Here is a 5,978-nt window from a genome sequence, read left to right as displayed (position 1 = left end):
CTGCTCAAAGATGAGCACTGCAGGAGGAGTTCAGTTACCTCTCGCCTTAATGCATCCCTAGACTTTGACCATAGATAGATAAGCCCCTCCCATTCACCACATGGATTGGCAAATGATTATCGCTCAAGTGAGCATGATGCTGCTGAGAAACACAGCCTCTCCCCATTCCGGGACATGGGCCCACCCTGCATGAGAAGTGACCATTGGTTTCCCCAAAGTCCTATGCCCACTAATGGGCCATCTGCTGAGGAGGGAAGGGACGACACATATTCCCCTGCCCAGGGCCAGAGAGGTGATGAATCCTGTGTAGAAAGACACCTACTTTTCTCTAAAAAATTTAAGACATGCTCATGTAGAAGTATTGGAAAATACACACGCGTGTACATATACACACACGCACCACAGTAGAGGAGACTTCCTTGGGGAGATTTCAGGCAGGGGCTGTGACTGGTACTCCTCTGCAGCGGATGAATAAGGTGGTCCCTGACCTCAGGAGAGTCTCCTTGAAGCAGGGGAGACAGGTGTTCTAGTGCTTTCTCATATGGTTTACCAAGTCTAGAGGTAAGTTTAAATATTGAGAGAATATGAAAGAGAAAGTTCTGGTAGTTCTGTCTGCAGGAGGAAAGGGGGTTAAGGAAGAGGTCTATGGAAAGCTACAGAGGGGTGACCTTTGTGTTTCCAAGTAGTGAGGGGGAGGGTACTTTGAGCAGGGGCAGCTGCAGGAGCAACGGGGCCAGGGTGTATTAAAGCACCTAGCATATGATAAGGGTGTTGGGAAGGCCGTGGAGTGTTCACCTACTGACTTTGAGTGGCATCTGTTGCTACAGAATAAAATCATTGCCTATTCCGCTGGGGAATTGGATTTGGACCGTAGATCTCCAAACAGGGGCAAAGGTGCAGTTCCAGAGTCAGCCAGAAGGTGGGGTCCTGCTCTCATCCTTGGAGCCGCTGTGAATCCCAGGGTTATGGGGTGAGAGAGGACAAAAGAATCTGACCCATTGTCTGGCACCCTGCTGGTGCTCTATGTGTGTTATTCCCACTTTAATTCTTCTAACAGCCCTGAAAGGAAGATGGTGGTGTCCCATTTTACAGCTGGGGAACTTGAGGCTCAGAGAGAGTCCCTGGACCAAGGTCACACAGCTGACAAATGGTAAAGCAAGGATTTGAACTTGGCCCTAGTGGTTTGGACTATGCACAGCACAGGAGAGCTCCTCACTCAGGTTGCTGCCTGCCTCTCCTGAGTCTGTGAGAGACTCAGGATTTTGGTCCTTTTCCGATTTTTCTCCCTCTAAATCTCCTGCCCCTCTGTCTCCATCTCTGGTCCCTTTTGGAGTCTGTGTGTTGTCTCCAGACCTAGGCCATGCTGGGTGACAGTATTGCCTCATGGCCTGGGAGCAAAGTTACTAAGAAGTGCAGGTGAGATGTGAGGCTCTCAGAAGCGAACCTCTGGAATGCTCCAAGAGCAAGAGGCGAAGCTTGCAACACTGAGCTAGAGGTCAAGGATGCATTCCCAGAAAGACCTAGAAATATATCACCAGCTCCAACCTGACAGTTGACCTAGCCACGGAAAACTTCACTGGACTTTCACTAAATCAGACCATAACTGGCCCTCTTAAAACTCTTTCCTCCAAAAGTATCAGGAATGAAAATCTAAGTATATATCTACCACTTCGAGAAAGTTCCTGTACCAGTCAACAATCTAACAGATGAGCTAGTTTCTTCAGTCACCAAGCAGACATATTCAAGCTACCAACACAATAGTGGAAAATGCCTCTATATCAGTTTTTTGCACATTATATGTGTGACCCATTAGTAGGTCATGAAATCAATTTTGTGAATCACAATGAACATTTTTAAGACAAAATAAAATATAAACTATTAAAAAAAAAGATCTGATGACCAAGTCTCCCAGCCCACCTGCCTCAGCTTCCCCCCACCCAACCTCTCTCCCCATCACCACGGTCTTCCTCCACCCAGCCGTGTTGCCACCTGGGCACTAGAGCCTGTCTCCCTTGTCTGTAGTCATGCCTTCTCCTCCTGACACCATCGAGATCTCCCTCTCCTCTGGACCATTTCCAGCAGCAGTCAAGCTCACTGTTATTGCTCTCACCTTAAGTGGGAACAAAACAAAAATCTTCTTTTGATTCCACTTCCCCACCAGTTTCTCAGCTTCTTCCCTTTCTCTGCTCCACTTTGCAGTAAAGCTCCTGGAAAGAATGGTCTCATCTTGCTATCTCCAGTTCTCCTCCACTCCATCTTGAATCTACCCCAGTCAACCAACACTTCATCAAAACCGTGCCTGTTCATGGCTCTGGTCAGTCTTGTTCACTGTTTGGATCCAAATACTCCAAAGGGACCTCATTTCCTCCAGAGGAAGAACAGTTTTTCTACTGCACCTCTTGCCCTGCTCTACACCCCCTCCTGTTACCTCTCTCCCCCTTGCTCACTCTGCTGCAGCCACCCTAGGCCGAGCTGGTCCTTTAGCCCTCCAGACACGCTCCCCACTTGCCCCTGTGGCCTGAGTCCCTCCCTCACTGCCTTCAAGCTGAGAAAGAGGAAAGCAGGCTGTGGCCTCCAGGAGCTGGCCTGGCACTCCCAGCTGGGCTTTGGTGTTCCCTGGGTGAACATAAACATTTCACAGACCATCTACATCAGAAAAGGCTACTCTGAGGTGACCGTGATGGATCAGGACACACAGGACCACTCAGTTATCATGTCTGAATACAGACAAAACACAAACATTATCCAAACCACAAAAAGACTAATCATGCCTGTAGTGGGTTGACTTGTGGCCCCAAAAGATATGTCCACATGGAACCTCAGAATGTAACCTTATTTGAAATAAGTCTTTGCAGAGGTGACTAAGGTAAGGATCTTGAGATGAGATTATCCTGGATTAGAGTGGGCCCTAAATCCAATGATAACTATCCTTATAAGGGACAGAAAAGGAGAAGACACAGAAGGAAATACACGTGAAGATGGAGGCAGAGATTAGAGTGATGCATCTACAAGCCAAGGAATGTCAAGGCTTTGCCAGCAGCCACCAGAAGCCAGGAAAGAGGCAAGGAACAGATTCTCCCTCAAAGCCTCCAGAAGGAACCAACCCTACCAACACCTTAATATCAAACTTCCAGCCTCAAGAACTGTGAGAGACTACATTTCTGTTTTTAGAAGCCACCACGTTTGTAGTAATTTGCTACAGCAAACAGGAAATTAATGCAATCCCCTTATGCTGGCTAGTGTGACAGCTGTTGCTTCTTAGTAATGACAGCTGCAGCTTTGGTCTGGGCTTCCCTCCTGCTGGATAGGTTATCAAGAGCCCCGGTCATAGAATTGTCCCTGCTTCCAATCCTGACAGCTTCCAATCCAGAGCAAAGTCTTGCTTCCTAAACTCTCCCGGAAATCATCTAACCCACGCCCAAATCCTGTATATCTTTTCTAGACACCCTCTTACTGAGTTGCCCAACTTGCTAACTGCCCTGTGCTCCTCGTGGTCTTTGGCTAGAAGGCATTGACAAAGTCTTCACCCAAAGGCCACCCTCTTGAGTTAAAATTGCAGCCTGCTCCATCTTCTTTACCCCTCACCCCTTCTCTGGCTCCATTTCCCCGTAGCACTCGTCACTTTCTCCTGCACTAGGCCAATTACTTATTTGCCCTGTATTGTTTATGTTCTGTCTTCCCCCATCTCCATTTAAATGTAGGCTCCACTAGGGGCAGGGGTGCTCGTCTGTTTTGTTTCCCAATGTATTCAAAATGGCTAGAACAGGGCTAAGCATGCTGTGGGCACTTGGTAAATATTTGTTGAATGAAGGAGTCAATGCTGGGATGGAAGCAAGTCCAGGGAGAGCCTAACTAGTTTGGCCATTAGGCAAAGCTTCCCCGGAAAAGGGCCACCAGGGCTAGGATCTGACATGAAGTTTCCAGCTATGAGAGTGGGGAGGAATATTCCGGGCATGTGCAAAGGGCCTGGGGAAGAGAGAGGGTATTTCAGGATTGCTTCAAGGTGGCTGAAGAAGCTGATCTGGAAGAAGGCAAGAGATGAGGTTGGGGAGTTGTCAGGAGCCAGGAGGTGAGGGGCCAGGTCATGGGGAGCTCAGCCTTCACTGTGAGGGCCACGGGGAGCCATGGAAGTGTTTAAGCACAAGGCAGCATTGTAAGAGTAGACAGTGGCAGGCAGATGGTGCCATGGAAGAGGTAAGGCTGGAGGTGCGAAGGTCCATGGCAAGGTTTTTAGAAGGTGAGATGATGCAATTTGGGCCAAGGTGGAAGCTGGAGAGAAGGGGCAGAGTCCAAGGAGAATGGCCTGGGCACTTGGGTATTCAGAGGTGCCATTTAGTGCAGAGGGGACCGTGAGTGGTGAAGTTATGGGGCAGGGACTGAGTTTTAGGCACTTTGTGTTATAAACAGGGGAGATGTCATCTGGAGCTCAAGGTCGGGCTGGAGACACAGGCCTGAGGGATAGACATAGAGTGAGTGATACTGAAGCCTTGGCAGAGAGGGGGAATTCCGATGCCTTCTACCTGACGCTCTGCAAGACCAGAAGGCTCAAGGCAGCGGGGCTGCAGGAAGGAGAGAGGGGGCCGACTCCCTCACCCCTCCTTCTCTCCCTTGGGTCTTTAGGTCTTGCCTTGCCCCCTGGAGCCCCCAGTGGCTGGAATCACTTGCTGGGACAGAGGCCTCCTTTCTTTCCTAATAATTCACTGCTCCAGGTGTCTTTAGAGAGCAGTGAGGAGGCTCTGCCGGGCACCCAGCCCAGCAGCTACAGCAGTAGCCACTTTGGACACAGAGCCCCACCTGGAGGTGGAGATGGCAGCCTGGCCCAGGGACTCAGGCCCCGTTATTTTGGGAAAGCTCCGAACTGGGGCTAAAGTTGGCAGTCGCCAGAGGAAGTCCAGGCACTATGTCACCATCAGCAGCTCACAGACAGCAGAGCTAGGGGGCAAGACGGGCATAGGCTGGCACACTCCCTCCTTGTCCCAGTGGCCCTAGACTGACCAGAGCTGGAGGCAGCCCTGCCCCAGATGGACACTTTAACCCAGACCCTATGGCTCATCCCACATTTTCCATTCTACCTCTAAATGCCTCTTCCATCTGCCAAGTAGCTCAGGAGGGGCTTTTCTTCCCTCCTCTCTCCTCTGAGCAGAGCCTTCTAAGCGCCCCTCCCGAGAGTCTTGCTAAAATGCATTTCACATATCAATCAAGTACTCAACCCCCAAACCTTTGGGTTGAAGGCCGGACTCCTCTCTGGGGACTCTCAGGGCCAGCTCCCAGTTGAAACTTCCTTTCAGTTCCTCAGTGTGCTTCTCGCTTCTGCCCTCTCCCTTCACCTCCTGCTCACTTTTGGCTTGCTCATCACTTTCTCTGGGAGGCCCTCCCTGGTCCCCAGGCTGCAGAAGGAAGGTCTGCTTGAGTAACCCTCACCTACTGGGCTTCCCTACTTGGGTGCCAGGAGGGCAGACTGTCTGTCATGTGGACCCCAGTTCCCAGGAACCTCACATGGGCCAGAAATATGGATGGCATTGAGCTGAAAGGCATCACAAAGCTCTTTCACACCCCCCTTCTTTCCATCCTGTTCCATCTTGTCCCACTGGGTGATCCTGTTTAATCCTCCCTCACAGCTAGAAGAGCAGCCTGCGTCTAGAGGTTGTGTCCCTTCACCTTTGCCCACCAAAGAGACTCAGCCCCAGGGTGTTGGGAGGAGACACCACCAAAATGATATCACTCCCAAGCCCTTAGGGGAAGTAGGGCAGTGAGGCACAGCAGGGAGTTCCTGTGGGGTGTGGCCGAGAGAGGCTCTGAGAAAGGGAACTGGAGAGAGGCCCTGAGAAAGGGAACGGGACTTGCCCTGGGGCTTCCTGCTCTGAGAGAGGTGGTTGGAAACTGGGACCCTGGTTCAGTTTCCTCTTGTCGATTGACTTTGGGTAACAGTAACACTTAACCTCACTAGGTGATAGTTTTCTCATCTCTAATGGCAAGAG

Source organism: Pteropus alecto, unplaced genomic scaffold (genome assembly GCF_000325575.1).
Source record: "Pteropus alecto unplaced genomic scaffold, ASM32557v1 scaffold39, whole genome shotgun sequence".
In the NCBI taxonomy this organism is placed as follows: domain Eukaryota; kingdom Metazoa; phylum Chordata; class Mammalia; order Chiroptera; family Pteropodidae; genus Pteropus; species Pteropus alecto.
Note: the sequence above shows the minus strand (reverse complement) of the source record.